The 27,284-nt window shown below is 42.7% G+C and overlaps 1 protein-coding gene across 1 annotated transcript in view; it reads right to left on the reverse strand.

Moving 5' to 3' along the window:
* The window catches only part of STAT6 (signal transducer and activator of transcription 6), a 335,411-nt gene extending 310,174 nt beyond the window's left edge, over window positions 1-25,237 (reverse strand). Inside the window, exon 1 of the mRNA XM_077483561.1 lies at window positions 24,984-25,237. The gene's annotated coding sequence lies outside the window, so the exon portion shown is untranslated. The remainder of the gene's footprint in view (window positions 1-24,983) is intronic.
* Window positions 25,238-27,284: the final 2,047 nt, after the last annotated feature.

The raw sequence follows: 27,284 nt of genomic DNA on the forward strand, positions 1-27,284 counted from the left end.
TAACAACTTATTAATTTCAATACATTTTTATTATTATTATTTATTATTATTATTATACAGGATTTATATAGCGCCGACAGTTTGCGCAGCTTTTTACAACATTAGGGCAGACAGTACAATTACAATACAATTCAATACAGGGGGGAATCAGAGAGTCCTGCTTGTTAGAGCTTACAGTCTAGGAGGGAGGGTCAAGTTATACAAAAGGGTAATAGCTAATGGAGAAAATAGTGCGGTTGTTAGATGAAGGCAGGATAGCCTTCTCTGAAAAAGGACATTTTTCAGGGATCGCCTAAAAGTGGACAAATTTGGAGACAGTCTGACAGATTGGGGTAGTGAATTACAGAGTATGGGTGAGGCTGGGGAGAAGTCCTGGAGGCGGATATGGGAGGAGGTAATGAGGGAGCTAGAGAGCAGGAGGTCTTGGGAGGAACCAAGAGGGCACAGTGATTACTGCTAGTGGCTATAATAGTAAAAGCCTATAATAAGGCTTACCTATAGGTACTGTAAATACCACCTAAAAACTGTATACACCGCGATAACGTCATAAGTGCATGCGCTCTGAAGGAACGGCCATCTGTGCCATTTCTTTAGAACCCTGTGACCGGTGGCTCCTGCGCAAATGCGTGGGAGTGACATCCTGTGGCTCCAGCCAGTCACAGAGCCGGAGTCCACAGACCCAGAAGGAAGACGGATGAAGATGGATGCGGCCTCCAGCAAAAACAACGAGGGCTTTGTTTGCAGCTTAGTTTTGCATAATGTGTGTGCTATGTGATGCATACCAGCACATCATGCCTTTACTTTGCAGGTCAGCAAAAAAAAAAGAAAAAGAGGTAGCGTTTACTTCCTCTTTAACTGGAGAAGTGTATGATTTAGGAGACCTACTTGTGCTCCACGAAACAAAATCAAATCCCACACATTAGATAATGCTCATTTTCCTTATCTCTAGTTTTTCACAGTACTCATATGGTATTGGTGGCATTTTCAGAAACAAACAAATTCATAACACAAATAATGAAATCTGACATTTTGGAAAAGGAAAAATTCTGAATTGTCTTCAAGTACCTAAGGGTATTAAATAGGGAAACGAAGGCGTGCGCACAGGGTGTGCCAGGTGTGCCTGGGCACATGCTAATCATGTGGCGTAGATTCCCCCTGCTGCCTGACTGTGTTTATCATGCTTCAGTTCATGATTGAACAGGAAGCCACTCAGCACAGAGCACTTCCCATTCATTCGCTGGCTGGCAAGGCTGCAGAGAAAGGGACCGGGGAATCTCTGTCCTCAGTCCCTTTCTCTGTCTCAAAAGTAAGATATCATGGATCTGTTTAGACCATTTATATTTACTAAAACCCCCAAACAGGCTCCTAAAAAACTGTAAAAATAAAATAAAAATTATTATAGTAAAGAATAATAAAAACGATTAAATTGTAAAAAATAACAGTAAAATCAATTTTAAAAAAAAACTACTGACTCCGTTCACTGCCCTATTGACACTGTCCACTGCTCTACTGACAAAGCCCACCGCCCTCCCAACTGATACCATCCACTGCCCAACTGACACCAATATCTGCTCTACTGACACCGTCCACTGCTCTACTAACAAAGTTCACTGCCTTACTGACACTGTCCCCTAGTACTGACACCAACCTCTGCCCTACTGGCACATCCACTGCTCTTCTGACTGCCATGGTCTGACATGATCCATTGCCCTACTGATGGCATCAGGGGAGGGCTGGGCCAGGGGGCAGGGATGCAATTGCCCCCTGGGCTGCTCTGATATGCGGTGGCAAAGGCTGCTGTGTCGTCAGCTCAAAACCGCAACATGCACAGTTCTTGAGCTGGCCGAGTCCAGTACTGTGATCCAGCGATGTCTTCATGTCAGGGCTGACAGTCTGTGTTACACAGCACAGCCCTGCCCCTCCCTACTCCACACCATTGGCTGGCAGAGGCTGGACCTGCTCTCTGCTCAATCTGAGCAGTTGGCTGGAATCCAGTGAGGCTCCTGGGAGGCTGGGACCATCCAAGTAAGTGAGCTCCTCCTCTCTGCAGCCAAAGAGTTTTTTTCTAGCAGCCTGTGCCAGTACCTTGCCCTCCTAGGGCTAGGTGGTATGATGTGGGCTCTCATTGACATGCTGCAGTTTGGCTGGTGTACTGGCAGTCATCCTGCATGTTGCCCCTGGGACATAGAGGATGCACATTTTTACTGCATGTTCTGAAAGTGCACAAAACGTCCGAGAAGTCTGAGGGGGTGTGACACCCGCCAGTACACCCGCACTGCAGCCAAACCGTAGCACACCAGTGTGAGCCTAAATGCTTATATTCACTTGCAGCAGCCACTGCCACTCCTCTGAAAAGTGATCCATGCTCAGGTCACTTTTCAGAGGCATTTGACAGGCAGTGAATAGTTGATATCACATTTCATCCCTGCCTGCTTTAACCCCCCTAAATGCCAATCCCTGCAGGTAATGACACAGTTCACGTTGAACTCCACCTTATTTCCATTACTCTCTGTAGGTATTAGATGTGGTCTCACCTTTTTGTTTGCACATCTAATACCAAAGGGTACTTTCACACTGGGGCGATGTGGGCGGTAGTGGTACAGCGCTGCTCGTTTTAGTGGCGCTTTACCATTGTTTTAGTGGCGCTAGCGGGGCATTTTTAACCCCCCACTAGTGGCCAAAGAAAGTGTTAAAAACGGCCGTGTTGCATTTATTTCAATGGGCTGGGCACCTCTCCCAAACTGCCCCAATAATGCTGCTTGCTGGACTTTTCAGAATGTCCTGCAAGCGCACCGCCCCAGTGGGAAACCTGGGGTGGCATAAGAAGTGCTTTACAGGTGCTATTTTTTAGCACTAAAACACCTGTACAGCGCCTTCAGTGTTAAAGGACCCTAAAGAGAGTTCTGGAAATAAGGTGGAGTTCAAAGTGAATTTCTACACCTAAGTGGAGCCCCCCTTTCAGAAGATTTGAGGATATTATTAAACCCAGAGACTGGTGGACTTAGGCCACAATAGACAGATTGAAATTCTGCCGGTTCAGCAGACATTTCAATCTATCTCTGTGCAGACTGGTTGTACAGAATTTGACTCCATCAACTGACAGTACAACCAGCGTGTCTTTATGTTTTTTAGCGATCAGTGCTGGCTGCTATAGCTGCCAGCAGTGATCACTGTATTCTGATGGCTTGGAAACTTTCACCGACACACGGCTCTTACGGAAGCTTGGTAATTCAAGTTCTGGGCTTCCCTAACATTACAGCCCTGTGGGGCTGTGACCAAGTCTGGGCAAGAGTTGGGATATGACATTACTTACCTCATATCCCTGCTCCACTGCAGCACCAGGCCCACAATGCCCTTAATCTGGCCGGTGCTCCGGCATGCGCCTGCATGTGCATTTCTTACTATCCGCAATTGAGACAGGAGGAACTTGCACCCTGGTGAATCTGGTGTTCATGCTGGGGAGACAGCAGGACTTGCGTGTTTAGCCTGCTGCGCTCACTGTGACTCTCAGCTACTCTGCTTGCTTGGCTTGCCCAGTGGTGTGGTGCTCACTCACCAGAGAAGCTCCGGACTCCACAGGTAGTGCTTAGTGTGGTGGCAGTGACAGCACAGTCTTTAGTCTTCATCTTCCTGCAGTCTCATTGGTCTGTGTACTGGGTGTGGGGAAGGGGCAAGCTCTTTTTTTCAGTCTCTCTGGGGGAAATCATGCAGTCTCTTTCTGAGAGACTGCTCCATTCTCTGAGAGACTGCTCCACTTCACACTGCCTGTACAGAGACTGACTGCTTCACAGTGCCTGCACAGAAAGTGACTGCTCTCTCTGTGCAGGCAGTGTGAAGCGGGGTCTGTGCAGGCAGTGTGAAGTGGGGTCTGTGCAGGCAGTGTGAAGTGGGGTCTGTGCAGGCAGTGTGAAGCGGGGTCTCTCTCTGTGCAGGCAGTGTCAAGCAGTCTCTCTCTCTGTGCAGGCAGTGTCAAGCAGTCTCTCTCTCTGTGCAGGCAGTGTCAAGCAGTCTCTCTCTCTGTGCAGGCAGTGTCAAGCAGTCTCTCTCTCTGTGCAGGCAGTGTCAAGCAGTCTCTCTCTCTGTACAGGCAGTGTCAAGCAGTCTCTCTCTCTTTGGGGCAATGTGGAGCAGTCTCCCTCTCTCTCTGTATGGGGAATGTGGTGTAGATGGGTGGTGAGCTGATTCAGTGGTTCAATGGGCCACTTGACTGGACTTGCCCCCCAGGCCTAAGGCTGCCAGCCCTCCCCTGGATGGCATCCTTGTTTTAACACATATTAAAATGTTTGTTTCAATTTAGAAGAACACACACTCCTTAGAAGGAGTGTGTGTGTGTGTGTGTGTGTGTGTGTGTGTGTGTGTGTGTGTGTGTGTGTGTGTGTGTGTGTGTGTGTGTGTGTGTGTGTGTGTGTGTGTTATATATATATATATATATATATATATAGTGTGTGTGTGTTTGGAGTGCATACCCTAATGCAATAGGTTGCACACACCTATGGCCCTGGCCATGTCAAAGAGTCCAGGGGATTGTGGAAAAAGCGGAAAAAATAATCCTTGTCTGCATCTGACCAATGTGTAAAAGGACACACTGCCACAGACTATTATAAGCCTTAATTCTAGTGTTCATAAATTAGCCCTAAGATGTCAAATGTACTCCCCATTCAATAATTGAATTGCCATCGTATTACTCTCACAGCTAATAAGAGGTACAAGTTCTAATCAAACTGACAGATTAGTCATAGCGACATAAGATTTAGATTGTCGAGAAAAACATACCTACTTTGCCACATTTATGATTCTTTTCACATATGTTTAACCACTTCAGGACCGCCGTATTGTCAATGTACGTCAACACAATGGTACAGGCAGGCACAATCACGTAGATGTACGTGATTGCCTTCCAGCGGGTGGGGGGTCCGATCGGACCCCCTCCCGCTGGTTACGGCGGTCCGGTTCGCTCCAGGAGAGCTCCGTGATGAGGGGATGGCCGTTCGTTTTCGGCCACCCCCTCTGGATCGCTCCTGGCCAATGAGAAGCTTCCTCCCACTGTGTATTGTTTACACAGGAAGGAGGAAGTGATGTCATTCTCCTCGGGGCGGTCTTTTTGACCGGACTACGAGGAGAAGACTAATAGTAAGTGTGCACCAACACTACACTGACATGTAGGTACACACAGGCACACAAACCCCCCCCGATCCCCCCCCCCCGATCGCCCCCCGATCCCCCCCCGCCCCCCCCCCCCCCCCCCAGTCACAGTGTCACTGATTGCATTGATCATTTCTTTACTGATCAATGCATTCAGTGTCAGTTGTGACAGTAAAAACTGTCAGGACAGTTAGTGTTAGGTCCAGGGTAGCCCCCTATCACCCCCCAATAAAGATTTAACCCCCTGATTGCCCCTAGAGTTAACCCTTTCACCCCCTTTTGCCAGTGTCACTAAGCGATCATTTTTCTGATCGCTGCATGTGTCGCTAGGTAACTAGTTATTTTTTTAGGTTCACCGCCAGGTTTTTATATCGCTAGGTACCCCGATATACTACCCAATAATGGTTTTAACCCCCTGATTGCCGCTAGTTAACCCTTTCACCCCCTTTTGCCAGTGTCACTAAGCGATCGTTTTTCTGATCGCTGCATTAGTGTCGCTACAGTCGCTAGGTAGCTAGTTATTTTTTTAGGTTCACCGCCAGGTTTTTATAGCGCTAGGTACCCCGATATACTACCCAATAATGGTTTTAACCCCCTGATTGCCGCTAGTTAACCCTTTCACCCCCTTTTGCCAGTGTCACTAAGCGATCATTTTTCTGATCGCTGCATGTGTCGCTAGGTAGCTAGTTATTTTTTTAGGTTCACCGCCAGGTTTTTATATCGCTAGGTACCCCGATATACTACCCAATAATGGTTTTAACCCCCTGATTTCCGCTAGTTAACCCTTTCACCCCCTTTTGCCAGTGTCACTAAGCGATAATTTTTCTGAACGCTGCATCAGTGTTGCTAGTGTCGCTAGGTAGCTAGTTATTTTTTTAGGTTCACCGCCAGGTTTTTATAGCGCTAGGTACCCCGATATACTACCCAATAATGGTTTTAACCCCCTGATTGCTGCTAGTTAACCCTTTCACCCCCTTTCACCAGCGATCACAGTATAAGTGTCACTGGTGACGCTGGTTAGCCAGTTAGTTATTTAGGTTCCCCGTCAGGTTTTTATATAGCGCCAGGGACCCCCATATACTACCTAATAAAAATTTGAACCCCCTGATTGCCCCTAGTTAACCCTTTCACCACTGATCACCGTATAAGTGTTACGGGTGACTCTGGTTAGTTTGTTTTTTATAGCATCAGGGCACCCACCATTTATTACCCAATAAAGGTTTAACCCCCTGATCACCCAGCGGGTGATATCAATTAGGTTTTAGGGTCAGGGTCTGCGTCGCCCCAGGCAGCGCTAGGTTAGTGCCAGTACCGCTAACACCCACACGCAAAGCATACACCTCCCGTAGTGGTATAGAATCTGAACAGATCAATATCTGATCTGATCAGATCTATACTAGCGTCCCCAGCAGTTTAGGGTTCCAAAAAAACGCATTGTTAGCGGGATCAGCCCAAATACCTGCTAGCACCTGCGTTTTGCCCCTCTGCCCAGCCCACCCAAGTGCAGTATCGATCGATCACTGTCACTTACAAAACACTAAACACATAACTGCAGCGATCGCAGAGTCAGGCCTGATCCCTGCCATCGCTAACAGGTTTTTTGGTAGCATTTTATATTCAAATCCGGAAGGCAGTGCTTGGTTTTCGGGGTCCCGTACGTGGCTAGGCTCCCAAAAAGTCCCCCACATGTGGTATCCCCGTACTCGGGAGAAGCAGCAGAATTTATTTTGGAGTGTAATTTGACTTCTGCCCATAGCATGTGTGAGCAATATATCATTTAGTGACAACTTTGTGCAAAAAAAAAAAAAGTTTGTAATATTCCCGCAACTTTTGGCAAAATATAAAATATTCCATGGACTCAACATGCCTCTCAGTAAATAGCTTGGGGTGTCTACTTTCCAAAATGGGGTCATTTGGGGGGGTTTTGTGCTATTTTGGCATTTTATGGCCTTCGAAACTGTGATAGGTAGTGAGGAGTTAAATCAAAAATTTGCACCCTTAGAAATCCTGAAGGTGGTGATTGGTTTTCGGGGTGCCGTGCGCGACTAGACTCCCAAAAAGTCCCACACATGTGGTATCCTTGTACTCAGGAGAAGCAGCAGAATGTATTTTGGGGTGTCATTTCACATATGCCCATAGCATGTGTGAGCAATATATCATTTAGTGACAACTTGGTGCAAAAAAAAAAAAGTTTGTAATATTCCCGCAACTTGTGGCAAAATATAAAATATTCCATGAACTCAACATGCCTCTCAGTAAATAGCTTGGGGTGTCTACTTTCCAAAATGGGGTCATTTTGGGGGGTTTTGTGCTATTTTGGCATTTTATGGCCTTCGAAACTGTGATAGGTAATGAGGAGTTAAATCAAAAATTTGCACCCTTAGAAATCCTGAAGGTGGTGATTGGTTTTCGGGGTGCCGTGCGCGACTAGACTCCCAAAAAGTCCCACACATGTGGTATCCCCATACTCGGGAGAAGTAGCGGAATATATTTTGGGGTGCAATTCCACATATAACCATGGCATGTGTGAGCAATATATCATTTAGTGACAACTTTTTGTAAAAAAAATTTTTTTTTTTTTTTGTCATTATTCAATCCCTTAGGACAAAAAAAATAAATATTCAATGGGCTCAACATACCCATCAGCAATTTCCTTGGGGTGTCTACTTTCCAAAATGGGGTCATTTGGGGGGGATTTGTACTGCCCTGCCATTTTAGCACCTCAAGAAATTAGATCGGCAGTCATAAATTAAAAGCTGTGTAAATTCCAGAAAATGTACTCTAGTTTGTAGACGCTATAACTTTTGCGCAAACCAAAAAATATACGCTTATTGACATTTTTATTACTAAAGACATGTGGCTGAATAAATTTTGCCCTCAATGTATGACTAAAATTTAGTTTATTCGATTTTTCTTATAACAAAAAGAAGAAAATATCTTTTTTTTTCAAAATTTTCGCTCTTTTTCCATTTATATCGCAAAAAAAAAAAATCGCAGAGGCAATCAAATACCATCAAAAGAAATCTCTATTTGTGGGAAGAAAAGGACGCAAATTTCGTTTGGGTGCAATATTGCATGACCGCGCAATTACCAGTTAAAGCAGCGCAGTGCGAAATTGCAAAAAGACCTCTGGTCCTTAAGGTGTTTATTGGTCCGGAGCTGAAGTGGTTAATATGACATAACATTTCTGTTAGTCAAAATGATATCATGTGAAAAAACACACAAATTGTAACCACATGAAAAGCAATTACACAACAATACTCAGATAGCAAACCTAAGAATAACAAGAGCACATATTCCTGTCTCGTTTTCTATGTTTGAGTTGACCACAAGAACTAATTATCTCCTTCGTGTGATTTTGCAAATTGTCCTCCGAAAAACATTTTGGAGAAAATAATATTTTAAGATGGCAGGCCTGCAACATTACCTAGTGTGCCTAATGCCGCGTACACACGATCGAATTGTATGACATACTTAGTCCGTCATACAATCCTACGGACAATCCGGCGTACTTTCTACTGAACGGACTTGGCCACACACAGATACACAAACAGTCCGAAGAAAGCTTGCGCGATGACGTACAGCACGTATGACGGGACAAGAAATAGGAAGTCCAAGACACAGCAAAGCACCCTTTGGGCTCCTTCTGCTGACTTTGCGTTAGTGGAAGTTTGGTTAGAGATGATTCGCGCTTTTCAGACTTCAGCTTAATTCGTCCGTTATTTTTTTTGTTATTTATTCTCGAATTGGAATATTAATCATAATATGAGGATGAATAAAGACATTTGTGATAACTCTGTGTGAATATAAGTAGCAAAGCAACTTCACTTTTCTCGCATTATGAAGAAGAAAAGAATGTGCTTTATTAAAAAATCACAAAATTAGCAGCATGACGAATATGCTAGCTTCAATACGAACACTAGTTTTACAAGACAGAGCGCTTCCGCCCTGTAAATCCTTTCTGGGCATGCGCCATTCTTAGTCCGTCGGACTAGCATACTGACGACCGTATTGTCCGCTGAAACCAAAGTACGACGGGAAGATTGGTGTGCAAACCGGCCTTCTTAGTACTCTGGACTTCACGCTGAAAAAGTCAGCTGAAGCCCACACACGATCGGACTGTCCGTTGAAATGCGTTTCGGCGGACTAAGTACGCCGGACAATCTGATCGTGTGTACGCGGCATTAAAAGCATTGTGTGCCCTTTAAAAACGTATCACGGTACCTTTCCATCTCCTGGGCCCCAACATCATTAATTATTTCACTTTTCCCTTTAAAAAGGTAAGGACTTATAACTATCATTTACCCATCCTAATGTCTAATAGCTGAGTTCAGCCATTACAGTGTATGTGTTACAATATACTTTAGAGCTGAACTCCAAGGGAACAAACAAATCACACAGATTAAATACATTTATATGGAAACTATTTCCTTACTAAAGGATTGCAATTCTCTCCAACCAATCTTGAGATTTATACAATCCTACCAGACAGCTATTAAGCCGGATTGGTTATCTGGCTATTTTCTTTTGCAGTTAAAGTAGATGAAAACTGGATGACATTTACTTTGCTAAGTACTGTATAGATAAACGATTGTTCTGTTTTTTTTCTTTATGAAGTACTGATTTTAGTCAACTAAATTACTACTAAAACAATTCAGATGACTAAAATATGACTAAAACTAAAATGGTATTTTAGTCAAAAGACTATGACTAAAACCAAATTGAAATTTAGCATCAAAATTAATATTGGTTATATATCACCATAACTAAATCTGTGTCTGTAGTGCATGTTTAACCACTTCAGCCCCGGAAGATTTGGCTGCAGAATGACTTGGGCCATTTTTTGCGATTCGGCACTGCGTCGCTTTACCTGATAAATTGCGCGGTCGTGCACCCAAACAAAATTGACCTAATTTTTTCCCACAAATTGAGCTTTCTTTTGGTGGTAAAAAAAAAAGAGCGACAATTTTGAAAAAAAAACAACTATTTTTTGTATATTTGGCTGTAAAAAATGTCCCATTTTTTTTTCAAAAAAGCGAATTTTTTCTCATCTTTGGCCAATATATATTCTTCTACATATTTTTGGTAAAAAAAAAATCGCAATAAGCGCATATTGTTTGGTTTGCGCAAAAGTTATAGTTTCTACAAAATAGGAGATAGATTAATAGCATTTTTATTATGATTCTTTTTTTTTTACTAGTAATGGTGGTGATCTGCGATTTTTATTGTGACTGTGACATTATGGCGGACACATTGCACGTTTTTGTGACCACTGGCATTTATACAGCGATCAGTGCTATAAAAATGCATTGGTTACTGCAAAAATGTAACCGGGGGGGTTAACACTAGGGAGCGATCAAGAGGTTAACTTTGTTCCCTGGGAGGTGATTTTAACTGAAGGGGGAGGGTACTGACTAGAGGAAGTGACAGATCGTGGTTCCTAGCTAATTGGAACACACAATCTGCCATTCCTCTCAGAACAAAACATGGATTTGTGTGTTTACACACACATTTACGTGTTCTGTCCATCATGATCACAATCGCTCATGGCGGTGGTCATCGCGACCATCGGCCTTGAGCATTGGCACCCCCGCTGTGCAGCGAGCATGTGCACGCGCGCCTGCTATCCCGATCCTGCGGCCCGACGTATAGCTACGACGGTTAATGGGATCATGCCGATCTGCCGCAGTATAATGATGGCAGCTGGTCGGCAAGCGGTTAAACCTTAATACCATAAATAATAACATTTTATTAGATTTTTAATCCAGGAATATATAATGAGTTTGGATTATCTAGAGAAATGCTTAAATAATGCATTCAATTTTAACTAAACCCATTCGATTTTAATAGACTAAAATGATTTTAGTCGACTTAAATGTACTGGTGATTTTAGTTGACTAAAATGTACTGGAAATTTTAGTCGACTAAAACAAAAACAATACAGATGACTAAAATACCACTAAAACTAAAATGACATTTTAGTCAAAAGACTATGGTTAAAAAATTTATCGAAATTTGATGTCAATATTAGCACTGCTGTTTTCACCCTTTTTCATCCTATTTTGCATATCCCCACTGCTGATCTCATACAACCTTTTGCAGCCACTTTATGTCTACATACATGTGCTTCAGCAGCAGTTGCATGTCGTTGCTTTGGACCATTTCCCTGAAGTTTGAGAACTGCGGAATGTGCCTCAGCAATGTGCTCTAGTCACTTGTTGTCTTCATTGAGAATCGTGTGACAGGGTGGAAATGCAAAAGACCAATTGAGGGACAGTGGTTGATCATTGATAAAGGAAGTCCTGAACAAGGACCTTCATGGCAGGGTTACCAGCATACATCCCGACGTTCAAATATTTGGAGGGACTGTCCCTCATTTGGAACAATATCTTTCTGTCCCTCTTTCCTCCTCAATTGTCCCTCTTTTTAGTATAATCTACAGGTATATATGATAATGTACTATTTAACTACCTAAAGTGTTATTCTGCACTCAAACTTTTCTCCTATCTCTGATTTATGCTATTTGCTATTTTAAAATGTCAATATAAAAGAAAAGTAATGGCACAAATAAACAGTTCCAGGTTTAACCAATCATGTTTGGTATATCAATTCTTAATGGTCAACATAACTGTAGGTCAGCCAGGGTATGCCCATTGCCTAAATACACTGTGCTAGAAAGTGTCCCTCCTTCTTATCTCTGAATGTTTGGAGCAGTGGCCACCCCCCTAATTCATGCGCCCGGTCCCTAATCTAGATGCAGGACGCTGGACACATTGATTCCAATTTTTTTTAATTTTTTTTAAGCACATGATTAGAGCCTGATGCTCTAATTGGCTTCAAAAAAGGGTGGCCTCAGGGCACAGAGCACTGCGCCCTGAGCCTACCCACTTGTGTGACAATAGCAAATTAATATTCACTATTGTCTTCCAGATTCCCCTCCCGACCAATTAGGAAGCAGCTCTTGAGACCCGATTGGCCAGGGAGTCTTAGGACTCCAGATCGTGTCTCAGGACACATTTCCTGTTCAGCCCAGAAGAATGGAGAGGAGAATGGCCTGGCTCTTCATTCCCTCTGCCTCCTATGTTAAGGTTAGTCTCTACCACCCCCTTCTCTTCCGTCTAACACCCCAGGGGGTCATTGGTGTGCTTGTGGCGATTGCTGCCTTCCCATACACAGTTTGCCTCCCATGGGGGGGGGATGCTTGCGGTGATCACCGCCTTACCGTTCATCTAGGGGAGATGGATGATGTTAGTTTGCTGCAACCCCCCCCCCCCCCAAATATTTGCTGCCACTGATTGGAAGGTATTGTCCTAACCGCTTCCGGACCGCCCACCACATATACTGAGGCAGGACTGCCTGGCTGCGCAAAACAAAGTACCTCTATGTTGTTTGCCAATCAGCAAAGCCAATCAGCGGGTACAGCGGCCCAGATGGCCACCATGACCCACCAACCGTTCATAGGAGAGTCGGAACGGCAGTCTGCCTATGTAAACAAGTTAGACCATCGTTCTGTCACTGAAGTAGAGAGCGATCTTGTGTTTCTGCTAATCAGGAACACAGATGTCTCTCTTCCTCCAATCAGTCCATCCCCCTCACAGTTAGAAAGTAATACCTAGGAGCACACTTAACCCTTTCATTGCCCCTGATGTTAACTCCTTGCCTGCCAATGTCATTTATTCAGTGACAGTGGATTTTTTAGCGTCTGGTCCCCAAAAAGTGCTGCTCAGTGTTGAATTTGTCTGCCGCAATGTCCCAGTCCCGCTAAAAATCACTGATGGCTGCCATTACTAGTAAAAATAAAAATACCATAAAAATATCCTATAGTTTGTTTTGTGCAAACCAATCAATATACGCTTATTGGGATTTTTTTTACCAAAAATATGAAGCAGAATACATATTGGCCTAATTTGATGAAGACATTTTTACTTTTTTTTATATCAAAAAGTATTTTTTCGTTGATAGCGCAAAACATAAAAAACACAAAATACCACCAAACGAAAGCTCCATTTGTGGGAAAAAAAGGACATCAATTTTGTTTGGGTACAAGGTCACATGAATGCGCAATTGTCAGTTAAAGTAACGCAGTGCTGTATTGCAAAAAATGGCCTGGTCATTAAAGGGGTATGACCTTCTGTGGCTGAAGTGGTTAAAGAACAAAACACAAAAAGGACACCCTGTGCTACCAGTATATGTGCAAATAGTGTGATTAAACTATATATGTTGCTGCTAAATCACTGCAATGTGTTCCCACATCTACTGAAATGTACGTAAAGAAGTGCAGAGCAACTAAAAACGAATGCAAATAACCAAAAACAATCCATAAACATATGTCTTCATAATACCACAAATCTTCAACTTATAATGTCTGTGCTTACAATAAATATCCTTATACTACCTTATAGTGTTTGTGTATTCATTAAATGTCCGTATATCACATTATGTGCTAATATTTCCTGTTAATTCATGCACATTTATCGCAGAATTATATTGCATCGAAAGTTCTTTTCATCCAAATCCCCTTAATTAAGTAGGTGTTGCCCTTCTAAGAAATAACATCAGCATCACTACATGTATACACCAGCTTACCTCTGGTTCCGAGCCCGCACAATGACATCACACGGCTCCACCACTGACATGTTTTGTCACGTGACATCTGACTTCATCAAATATATACTAAATGCACTGGATTTAAGTGCACTCTTTTTGTGAGTGTTTTTGAATACATTTATAATAAAGGGGTGATTGATTTGAACATATTACACTATGAATAGCTGTTTTTTTTCTTTGAGCGATTATCGCTGAAGGGAAGTTGTCCACATATAGAGAATTGAAGACCGTTTAACTGCATTATTGGCAACCTCCTCCATTTCTGGGCTAAATAAAATGGTCTACAATTGGTCTACTCAGATTTCTGCTAAAACCAACTCTTGCAGTGCAGGTTAGTGCATGTACACTGGGTTTTCCAGTACTACATTCACAACAGTATACATACACACATCTCTCATATGGATAGTCATACATTCAGATTACTGATGCTGTGAGTCATTTCCATGCTCAAACTTTAATGACCCCCGCTACTTTTCCTGCTAGCCAACAGATGTGAGTGGTGCATCTGTAGTGAGCGGTTTAACTTTCTCTTCTTTCTTTCTCTCGACTATAATGCTACCTTCCTGACTTTAAACAGATTTTCCAACGCCTTGATTTCCATACACGCCTATTAACCAAACCTGCAGGCTATGATTGAAATCACTTTGCACAATCCTATATTACAAAATTTTTTAAGCGCAATTAGTACCAAAATTAGAAACTTGTATTTGTACAGTAAATGTTTATGGGGAACTGTGTCAAATTCTTTTGCAAAATCCAGATACACCACATCTACGGGCCTTTCTTTATCTAGATGGCAGCTCACCTCCTCATAGAAGGTTAATAGATAGGTTTGGCAAGAACGATTCGTCATGAATCCATGCTGATTACTGCTAATGATACAGTTTTTATTACTAAAATCTTGTATATAGTCCCTTATCATCTCCTCCAAGAGTTTGCATACTATTGATGTTAGGCTAACTAGTCTGTAATTCCCAGGGATGTATTATAGTCCTTTTTTAAATATTGGTGTTCTATTGGCTTTTCTCCAGTCAGCTGGTACCATTCCAGTTGGTAGACTGTCAAATTAGGAATAGTCTGGCAATTACTTGACTGAGTTCGCTAAGGACCCTGGGGTGAGAGCCTTCTGGTCCCGGTGACTTATTAATGTTAAGTTTTCCAAGTCTATTTCTAATGCTGTCCTCTCTTAGCCATAAGGGTGCATCCTGTGATGTGTCATGAGGACCAAAGACTGCAGTTTTGGTTACTGAAGTCCCCTGATTCCCTCATGAAGACTAAGAAGAAGAATAAATTCCATACCTTCGCCATCTCCCCATCCTTTGTAACCAGATTTCCTTCCTCATTCTTTATGGAGTCATTATGGTCCATCCTCCCTTTTTTACTGTTTATATACTTAAAGAATTTCTTGGGATTTTTTTTCTCTCCTCCACTATGTGTCTTTCATGTTCTATCTTAGCCGCCCTAATTGCACCCTTACATTTATTATTGCATTCTTTGTAAAGTCTGAATGCTGATGATCCCTCGGCCTTGTATTTTTTGTATTTTTTGAAAGCCTTCGCCTTTGCTTTTATATGCATTTTTACATTGGAGTTAAATGATCCTGGACTTTTGTTCTCTCTTTTAAATGTATTTCTTAATTGGATGCACTGGCTAGTGCCCTTATTTAATATGCTCTTAAAGCAAACCCATCTCTCTTCCGTGTTCTTTGTTCCTAAGATTTTATCCCAATGTATATCTTCTAGCAAGGTTCGTAGTTTAGGGAAGTTTGCTGTTTTGAAATTCAGTGTCTTTGTATTCCCCTTATGTTCCCTATTTGTGTGATTTATACTGAAGCTAATTGACCTGTGATCACTGTTTCCTAAATTGCCCCTTATTTCCACATCCGTGATCAGATCTGTATTGTTGGTAATCAGTAGGTCTAGTAACGTTTCTAGTTGGTGCATCTTCATGAAATTGTCCTGCAAGACATTTAGGAACTCACAAGCCTTAGACGAATGCACGTTTCCTTCCACCCAGTCTATGCCTGGATAATTAAAATCCCCCATTATGATGACACTTCCCATCCTTGCTGCTAATCCAAATTGTGATAAAAGGTCTGTCTCCCCCTCCCCCCTTAGGTTAGGAGGCCTATAGCATACTCTCGGTATTATTTTCCCCTTAGTTTCATCTCTTTGGTGCTCTACCCATAAGGTCTGGTATGGACTTTAAAGGGAACTCCATGTCAAATAAAAAAAAAATGACGTGGAGTTCCCCTCAAAAATCCATACCAGACCCTTTATCCGAGCATGCAACCTGGCAGGCCACAGGAAAAGAGGGGGGCCTCATCCCACAACCCTTTCCTGGTGGTTGTGGGGGTCTGAGGGCAGGGGGGCTTATCGGAATCTGGAAGCCCCCTTTAACAAGTGGACCCCCAGATCCCGCCCCCCTGTTTGAAATGGTAACATGGTAAATGGTAATGTAACACAGGTTTCCGATACATCAGAGGGGGTGGGTCACCCGCACGTCACTGGAAAAGCCCGGGTTTCCCATTGCATCAGAGGGGGACTGGGTCACGTAACAGATGGCCCCGTCCTCAGCTAAGAGACCTGTCAGGCTGCCGGGATTCCCGCGGTGTCTCCGGTGGAGACAGGATGAGCTGCGCTGGACATCATCGTTGGACCCTGGATCTGGAGAGGAGAGATCATCCATCGCTGGAACCCAGAGAAGAGATCACTCATCACAGGATACTGAAAGTGGATTACCATTATTTTTTTTTTATCAATGGCTTTCAATGACTGTTTTCTGTATTACCAGGAGCCGACAATTCATTATAGCCGCGAGTGCTTTTAAATTACTTTTTTTCCTTCAGAAATTACACTTTGTGCAGGGACAGTTCTAAGCATGGGAAACAAGCGCTACTTTACAGGCATACTATACACACCCCCTATGTATGAAATTTAAAGGAATATTTCACTTTTATTGTTTCATTTTAAGCATTATTAAAATCACTGATCCCGAAAAAACAGCAGTTTTTAAAACTTTTTTTGCATTGATACATGTCCCCTGGTGCAGGTCCCCAAACACTTTTTATGACAATAACTTGCATATAAGCCTTTAAAATTAGCACTTTCGGTTTTTTATGTTCGAGTCCCATAGACTTTAACGGTGTTCGGATGTTCGAACAAATTTATTGCCTGTTCGCATGTTCTGATGTGAACAGAACTGGGGAGTGTTCAGCTCATCCCTATCCCTGATATACAGGCATACCCCTCCCTTTTTATCTCTGTGATAAAGGTTGCCAGACAATATTGAGAACTGTTGAGAGCTGTTGAACCAAGTCTCTGAAATTCCCACAAAATCCGTTGCTGAATTTCAAGATAAACCCAGTAAAGTCAGATATCTTAAGTATAAGTCTGAGTAAAAAAGAGTAAAAAAGAAGAACTAGCATTATTACAGGGAGAATTTTCTTTTTTTTTTGGGGGGGGGGGGGGGGGGTAAAACGGAGTTAAAATACATGGTGATAAAAATCACCTCCTCACTTGGAGATCTATATCAGACAAATAACATCCCTTTACTTTACTTAAAACAGAAATAAAAAAAATAGCATCACGATCATTGGGGTGGGTCTGGTGGATAAATGTGCTAAAGATGGCAATACTCCTGAAAATCCTGTATAAACTACAAATGCTCCCAATTGCCTTGCCACGGACTTTTTTTTGGAGTAGTTAAAAAAATGTTTTTAAAGTATATCTGGCAAAATAAGAAACCAAGAATACAGTTATCGATAGTAGAGAAAAAGCACATGGGGGGTGCTGTTGATTTTTTTAGGATATGCGATTTATTTCACAGACAGGTAAAATGGGAATACAATTCACCGTAGATACCACTAGATCCGACAAAGTTTTTCTCACTGGGGGAAAGGGGCACAGTTTGGAAAATGGATATATAATTATCAATTAAAAGATATTATTAAAAAGGGGAAGATACAAACATATCAGAAGTTGAAACATAAGAGCGACCTAATGGATTTGAATGAATGAAGGTATTTCCAGTTAAAACATTTTGTGTCAACTCTACCACAACCAATTCAGTCGGAGGAGAATTTGAATCCAATAGAAAGAATATGTAAACTACGAACAAAATTAAATCACAGTATATCACAAATATATAAAATATTCATGCCACTAGAGGGGCAGGGAATGCCCCCATTTATCGAGACATAGGAAAAAGAGTTGGGATCACAATTAAAAGAACACCATAAAAGTAAAGTATTGAGAGCAGTATATAGAGGAAAGGGGAAAGAGTGGGATTTAATGTGTGTGGCAAACGGTTTGTAAATTTTGTATGATACATGGAAAATAAACTTTAAATAATTAAAAAAAAAAGAAATCACTTTGCACATTATTATTTTAGCCACACGGATTAATTAATTCATTATACCAAAAAAATATGGTATCATGCTAATTTGTAAACTTCAGCTACAGCTGCTTATAGAAACATTTTAGCCATGAGGGGTTAATTTCTTCCTCAGGCAGAGACACCACTCAGCTATGCAGTATTGACAAACAGGCCCAACCGGTTCCTAAATCTACCAGCACAGGGCCCATGTAAAATAAAGAAAAATCTATTTTACTGCCTTCTTAAATAAATCTTCAGAGCAGGCTTTTATAAAGGAAAGCAGCTTTTCTTTCTTTTTGAATGGTTATGACTAGAAAGCGAGCAGCGAACTGCTTGAAGCCAGCACCCATTGATCGGTGGAGCAGGAGGTTAACTGCCTTAAGCAGAGTAGCATAGTTTCAGAAATGTATGCATCTGGGATGGGATGTTCTGTTCCTAAAACTTGCAGCCTGAAGAATCAGGGGAGCAAAGCTATGCTTATCAAGGCCGCTCAAGTCTCTTTCTTAAGCCCTTGCGAAATCTTGAGAAAGAGGCTTGGGTGGCCTTGAAATGTATAGCTCCTCCCCACTGACATGCTGATAATGTCCCTTCTGGTCTGCTCTGCATCCCACAGAAGCCCTCCTTCATTTTGTTGGTTTCTACTTCCTCGTGTAAGCTGTCATTCAGCCTGACGTCCAGACATTCCAGGTTGCAGGTTTTAGGAGGACGCTCCCCATCCCAGATGCATGAGCCTACCGTTCACAGATTACATACAAAAAGTGCAATTTCTTATTCTTATGTGAGTTGCCAACTTATGCCGCGTACACACGACCAGACTTTTTGACAGCAAAGATCAGACGGAACGAGTCCATCGGACAATTCGTTCTTGTGTGGGCTCCATCGGACCTTTGCTTGCCAAAAATCCGGCTGACTTTAGAAATAGAACAGGTTTTAAATTTTTCCACCGGAATTCCGCCGGACCGAGAAATCCGTTCGTGTGTATACTAGTCCGACAGACAAAAAACTACGCTAGGGCAGCTATTGGCTACTGGCTATGAACTTCCTTATTCTAGTCCAGTCACGTTCGAATCTGTCGGACTTTGGTGTGATTGTGTGTGGCCAAGTCCGTTCATTCGGAAAGTCCATCGGAACTCCGCCGAAAGTCCAACGGAAAGACCGTCGGACCTAGTCCCTCGAAAAAGTCCGGTCATGTGTATGCAGCATTACTAGTGTTTCACAGCACATTTATTGCTGGGTTTAGTTTGGCGCCCTTCCAGTGTGTTCTATTGGTCCTGTATATGTATCCATCCATCAACCCAGTGCTTCTATCCTGGCCTGAGCTTCCCTGTTGTTGTGAGACTGTCCACTGGAAGCCCTTACTATGTGATGAGCTTCATTCTAACTGTCACAACGTGAGTTGCCATTTGTCTTTTCACCACTAATTATATGTTAATATACTACACTCAGATCGTGCCCTGCTGTTCTACCTATCGTTAACATTCAACGCTTTCAGAAGTGTCAAGTGCCCATGTACCTTTTACACTAGTTTCTCCCTCTGACCCCTACATCATTACAAGACTCAGCAGTGGTGTAAGGGTCAAAGGATGGAGCTAAAGTGTGCGTTGTGCGACACAGCTATTCAACACTCCCAGATGTGTTGAATGCTGAGGATATTGTAGAGGCTGCTATACTGAAACGGAGGGGAGGCAGAGAACATCGGCGCTGGAAAGTTGAGTACTGTATATTGCATTTCCTCTTGAAGGGACCTTTCAGATCCATTTTTTAAAAACATGACTTTAAAATAAAAAAAGGATACTAATAAACATAACTGATGAACGTGTATAAAAATCTTTTTACTCAGTTACTTTACATTTACAATAAAAATGTTTATTAGACATGGGCCCGAACACCCCCCTGTTCGGGCCCATGTGAACTGTGGAACAGTGGAAATGTTCTAACCCAAACAGCGAACCCCATTGAACTCTATGGGAGCCAAACAGGGAAAATAAGTGCCCATTTTGAAGGCTTATATGCAAGTAGTTGTCCATAAAAGAGGTATAGGGGACTGAGTACTGCCCTGGGGGACATGCATCAATGCCATTTTTTTTTTAAATCATTATTTTTTTCAATTAAAGGTAAAGATTTCCACGGTGCTTACATGAACTAAAAAAATGTTTTAAAATTGAATTATTATTTATTGAGAAATACAAAATTGTTCAAACACATAAAATTGTGAAGTGGTTTACAAAGCAGTTTTGTAACAATTGGGGTCCTGAGAAACAATAACGAAGATATTTATTGCACATTATCCCTGGGGATAATGTGACAGGACAGGCAAAACAAGCAATTTCTTGGGGCCCCAAGCTGGCCTGGGGCCCCAGCCATGCCACCGGCCACCGCTTCCTATAAGCTGCAGGCAGCCTGCAGCGTGGCCAAGCTCCTCTTCCTTCCTCCTGCAGTCCATGCGGTACAGGAGATTCAGTTTCCTGTTCCCGGCCAGAATGACAGGAAGTACACACACTGAGTGCTCACTTCCTTTCAGTCCGGATGGCCGGGAAAAGAAAACTGAATCTCCTGCCGTGCGGTGCGCGGTAGGGAGGGGGTTTAAAAAGAACACGGGGGAAGGAGTAGTAAGGGGGGACAGTCATCAAGACCCATTTAGTAATAAAAATATGGTAGCTTGCTGACCATAATAAAAACAATTACCATAGCTTTCTTTCCATTTTCTTTCTTTACCATCCCATTTCCATCTTATTGCTTCTTTTTTGAATCAGGTATTATTTATTAAAGCTTTTTGCAAAAATTTGCAAAGCAGAGAAAAGACTCTACAGTACATTTTAAGCTGATAAAAAATTACATGAGGTCAACCATGGGCCAAGAAAGGCTCACAGGACTGGCACTTATGTCAATCGAGCGTGATGTTCACCAGTCTTTGGACATGGAGGACATTGTGATTGCCTTTGCAGAAAACAAGGCTTGCAAACAGCAGTTTTAGATAATTTGCATATGTTTGTGAGAACTGAAAAATGTTAGTGTGATGTGTGTGTGTGTGTGTATGTGTGTTTTTTAATTATGTTGGATTTAGTTATTGTGCACTTTTTTAAGGTATATTTGATTTTATGGTACAGTGGTGTTTTTTTTTTCAAATGTTCAATTGTTGAAAATGTTCAAATTTTCTGCACATTATATGCAACAGCAGTATTTGCACTGTAAACCTTATTTATATAAAGTGTTGGTTAACTTAAACTGTATCGCTATGCTGTGATTCCTGTAGGCTTTGCGTGCATGCGTGTGTGCGTGCAGGGGGGTGGGGGCCTCCATGTCCACTTTGCTTGGGGCCCCTAAATTCCTTCAAACGGCCCTGCGTGTATGGTGTTGTGTGGATGAGCGGTTTGCTGATGTCAATGTTGTGGATAAAGTGGACCATGGTAGCGGTGGGACTATGGTATGGGCAGACCACAATCAACAACCTGATCAACTCTATGCGAAGAAGATGTGCTGCACTGCATGAGACAAATGATGGTCACACCAGATACTGACTGTTTTTTTCGCACCCCCCAGACATTTTAGAGTGGCCTTTTACTCTGGCCAGCCTAAGGCACACCTGTGCAATAATCATGCTGTCTAATCATCATCTTGATATGCCACACCTGTGAGGTGGATGGATTATTTTAGCAAAGGAGAAGTGCTCACTAACACAGATTTAAGCTGGCCATACACCATACAATCTTCTTATTCAATTTTCTTTTGGCTACTTTCACACTGGGGCATTGTGGGTGTCTGTGGTAAAGCGTCGCTATTTTTAGGGATGCTTTACCATCGCTGTTGCTGAGGTTTTTAGCCGCTGGTGGGGAGCTTTTAACCCCTGCTAGCAGCCGAAAAAGGGTTAAAACCACCTGCAAAGCGCCACTGCAGCTGCATTGATTTCAATGGGCAGGGGGCGCTTTAGGAGCGGTGTGTACAACGATCCTACAGCTCTGCAAAGATGAGGCTTTCAAGACTTTCTTTACCATCCTGCCAGTGCACCACTCCAGTGTGAAAGCCCTCAGGCTTTCACATTGGAGTGAGAGGAGGGGCTCTTTCAAGGCGCTTTGCAGGTGCTATAACGCTAAAAGTAGCACCTGCAAAGCACCTTAAAAGAGCCTCTACTCTCACTCCAATGTGTAAAGGGACTCAGTGTGAAAGTAGCTTTAGATTTACCTTCAACTATGTAGTGCAAGGGCCTGCCTGATTGCTTACAGATTGAAAGTGTTTAAGTTTGACCTCATATTATATGCCTTTGGTAAATCTAAATGAAACTTGTACAAGAAGATTGTATAATGTATGGCCAGCCTTAGCCCTTGTACACACGGTCGGAGAATCTGTCGGAATGTGTCCTATCGGACCGTGCCGTCGGATAATCCGACTGTGTGTGGTATGCATCGGACTGATTCCATCGGAATATCCGTCGGACCCAATTTTCCAACATTTTGGAAATATTTCCCGACCAGCTGGGCCGGTCGGACATACTCCGATCATGTGTAGAGAATTTTGATCGGACCAAGTGCCACGCATGCTCAGATCAAATTCCTACATCAAAGCTATTGGCTACTAGCCTGAATGTAGTCCCATCGTAACGAAATTACGTCATCACGTTCTGAAAGATCTGATTTTTTCGCCAACTTTGTCCGACCGTGTGTATGCAACAGTTTCGGACAAGATCCGACGGACAAAATCCGACGGGCAAAATCCGACGGATTTGGTTGTGGAAATCTGCGACCGTGTGTACAGGGGCTTAGACAGATTTGTGAACAATATTTGAGAGAAATAGGCCTTTTGTGTACATAGAAAAAGTCTTAGATCTTTGCGTTCAGCTAATAATAAATAGAGACAAACACAAAAGTGCTGCGTTTATAATTTTGCTCAGTGTATATAGATGCACAAACTCTGCATGTTCATTAATCTATTTAAAAAATAAAAATAAAAATTCAACAACCTCTGTGCTCATACAAAGTGCTGTGATGTCACTTGTGAGATCACTATGCTCCCAAAGTAAACATAATGTGATTGCACAATTCCCTTCTACCTTCTGGGGTGATCTGTAGAAAGATTGGAAGACATACCTCCCAACTTTTCGAGATGGGAACGAGGGACACCACTTAGCAATAGTATGTAGGCATAGGATACATCCTCTCCTTAAAGATTTAGGGTCCTTTCACACGTAGGATCCTTTCAGGTCTGCCTGTCAGTTTTTCAGGAGGGCCTGAACGGATGCTCCATAGAGGTCTATGGAGCATCGGATGTCAGCGGTGACATGTCCGCTGACATCCGAGCCGCTCCGATCCAAAAAAGTGTGATGGAGGAAAAAGCTATTTTTCCATCCGTCATCGGATTGGGTGATGATGGACACTGCGGTCCGTCGTCACCCGATCTCCCATAGGGGAGAGCGGCGCTGTGACAGGTCCGTCCCTGCGCAGTGTACAGAGACGGACCTGTCACCTGCCTGCTCAGTGGAGATCGCTCCGGCGATCCCCGCTGTGCAAGCGGATATCCACAGGGCAAATCATCACTGATCCGCCCCGTGTAAAAGGACCCTAAACCCTTGTACACACGGTCGGAGAATCCATCGGAATGTGTCCTATCGGACCACGTTGTCGGATAATCCGACTGTGTGTGGTATGCATCAGACTGATTCCATCTGAATATCCGTCGGACCCAATTTTCCAACATGTTGGAAATATTTCCCGACCAACTGGTTCGATCGGACATACTCCGATCATGTGTAGCGAATTTTGATCGGACCAAGTGCCACGCATGCTCAGATCAAATTCCTACATCAAAGCTATTGGCTACTAGCCTGAATGTAGTCCCATCGTAACAAAATTACGTCATCACGTTCTGAAAGATCGGATTTTTCGACAACTTGGCCCGACCGTGTGTATGCAACAGTTTCGGACACAATCCGTCAGACTAAATCCGACGGACAAAATCCGACGGATTTGGTTGGCAGAATCTCCGACCGTGTGTACAGGGGCTAAGTGTTTTGTTTTTTTATTTTTTGTTTTTTAACACTACTATTCCTTTATATTGGCTTTTGAAATTTACAAATGCAGCAATTACGAAATTAGATGAAAGGTTTAGCACTGGGAAACAGTTTTTGAAAGATAAAAAAATGCATTTTATATACAACTATATAGATCAGACCAAAATGAGGGACAAATGAGGAGGAAAGAGGGACAGAGGGACATTGCTCCAAATCAGGGACAGTCCCTCGAAATCAGGGACAGTTGGGAGCTATGGGAATACCAGGATGTAATCATTACAGCTCTTGGGCCTAGCGCTAGGTCCCGGCTGTCCCTGACACTGTCACTGACAGCCAGTGGTTCGGCGTTAGTGCCAGGAGCTGCTGCCGTTTTAAATAGGCCCTGGGACAAATAGCCACTGTCCCTGTACCATTTTTTTAACCAGGTTTTTTAATCAACATTTTTTTTCTAAACAATACACGTAAGCAAGAAGCATATACCTTGTAACCATCCCCTCCCTTAACCAAGTCCCAATTAGAACAATCCTGGCCCTTTTTAAAACAGCACTTTGGACTCTAGTTGTTAAACAACCCTATTTACTAAGTATTTGATCTCAAAAACCATTACTGAACTACGTTCCGTAAATATAGACATTGTACTCTCCACTAACATCAATTGAGGGAAGTACAACTCCATTCTTAAGCAAGCCCATTCCAGGAAGAATAAACACATGTCACACCATCCAAATTGTTTTATAATGTAACGATCACTAAAAAAAAAAAAAAAATGACAATCCTACTGACACCGCAGTGAGATAATAAAAAAGTAAATAAAAAGACTAAATGCAATACTGGAAATCATGTAGGTTACACATACCTCCCCCACACCGATAGCTTTCCTCTTTCAGTTTCTTCCGAGCTACTTGTTGTTCTTCGTAGAATAAAAAGCTGTCAAGTTCATCTGCTTGGGTTAAACAACATTAATTATCCAGTAAAAGATCAACACTGCAGACAGAAGCTTATGAAGAGAAAACAATTATAATACACGGTGCTTCTTGCATTTCCTTAGTGGTCTAAAATCTTTCTGCTGTCTGCTGCGTATTTTTTTTTCTCTTATTTTCACTTCCTGATTTGAGAGCAGAAAGCTGGCGAGCAGCCTGAATTTTTTTTTTTTTTTTTTCTGGTGAGGCCCAGCCCTGAAAGTTGCACAAATTTCCTCTGTGTGAAAGCTTGCTTGGAAATGACTCCTATTCCATCTACCCTGAGCAACAGTTTAATGGAGGAAATATTTTCTCCTTACCAGAGAAGACATAAACGTGTGTTTTGTTTTTAAGTTATTAACCACTTGCCTACTGGGCACTTAAACACCCCTCCTGCCCAGACCAATTTTCAGCTTTCCGTGCTCTCACACTTTGAATGACAATTACTCAGTCATGCAACACTGTACCCAAATGAAATTTTTGTCCTTTTTTTCCCACAAATAGAGCTTTCTTTTGGTGGTATTTGATCACCTCTGCGGTTTTTATTTTTTGCGCTATAAATGAATTTTTTTTTTAAAAAAAAACAATGCATTTTTCTTTGTTTCTGTGATAAAATTTTTCAAATTATTAATTTTTCTTCATACATTTTGGCCACAATTTATACTGCTACATATCTTTGGTAAAAATAATGCAAATGAGTGGATATTATTTGATCTGTGTGAAAGTTAGAGAGTCCACAAGCTGTGGTGCGAATCGCACAAAATTGATCACATTTGATGTACTGGTGGCCTATCTCATTTCTTGAGACCCAAACAAGCCAGGAAAGTACAAATACCCCCAAATGACCCCTTTTTTGAAAGTAGACATTCCAAGGTATTTAGTAAGAGGAATGGTGAGCTTTTTGATGTTGTCATTTTTCCCCACAATTCTTTGCAAAATTAAGATTTTTTTTCCCACAAAATTGTAATTGTAATAGGTTATTTCTCTCACGTAGCATGTGTATACCACAAATAATGCCCCAAAATAAATTCTGCTACTCCTCCTGAGTATTACGATATCACATGTGTGGGACTTTTCCACAGCCTGGCCACATAGAGAGGCCCAACATGCAGGGAGCGCCGTCACGTGTTCTAGGAGCATAAATTACACATCTAACTTTTTGACTACCTATTACACTTTTGAAGGCCCTGGAGCACCAGGACAATGACACGTGACACTGACGTGGCACTGATGACAGATGGCACTGATACATGGCACTGATACATGGCACTGATGACAGATGCCACTAATATGTGGCACTGATGACACATAACACTGACAGATGGCACTAATATGTGGCACTGATGACAGATGGCACTTTTATGGGGCACTGACACGTGGCACTAATACGTGGCACTGATGACAGATGGCACTAATACATGGCACTGATGACACCTGACACTGATGTTAGATGGCACTGATACCTGGCATTGATGACACGTGACACTGATATGGCACTGATAACAGATGGCACTATGTGGCACTGATGACACATGGCACTGATGACAGATGGTACTATGTGGCACTGATGGCACTGTGACACTGATGACATGTGGCACTGATGACAGATGGCACTGATGACAGACGGCACTTATACGTGGCACTGGGGATAGATGGCACCTGGGACAGATGGCACTGATAACAGGTGGCACTGATGACATGTGGCACTGATGACAGGTGGCAGTGGGGGCAGATGGCACTGACAGGTAGCAGTGGGGGCAGTGGGGACAGATTTCCTTTTTTATTTATTTATTTATTTACACTAACCGCTGTGAGATCTCACAGCGGTTCATCTCTCCCTCCTCACTGTCTGTGTGAGGAGGGAGAGCGGCGATGAGAGATGATCTCATATGTTTACATATCAGATCATCTCTCATTGGGCACGCCGATCGCACTGTAAACAGCCGCTGTGATTGGCCGTTTACAGCGATCAGTGACTGGCTGTGTCCAGGGGACACGGCCAGCACAGAACATCCCCGATGCGCGCTCGCGGCGCGCAGAGGGGAAGTAAACAGGAGAATGTTCAGGGATGGCCTCCCGGCAGTTAGCGTCCGCTCTGTAGCCGTCTTTCGGCTATAGGGCGGGCACGAAGTGGTTAATAAGCTGCAGTCACTTCAGTAATATATTATATGAATGGTATCAGGTAAACATGAGATCTC

The sequence above is a fragment of the Lithobates pipiens genome, unplaced genomic scaffold (genome assembly GCF_037356315.1).
Source record: "Lithobates pipiens isolate NorthernLeopardFrog02 unplaced genomic scaffold, aLitPip1_a1.2 Scaffold_16, whole genome shotgun sequence".
Lineage (NCBI taxonomy): Eukaryota > Metazoa > Chordata > Amphibia > Anura > Ranidae > Lithobates > Lithobates pipiens.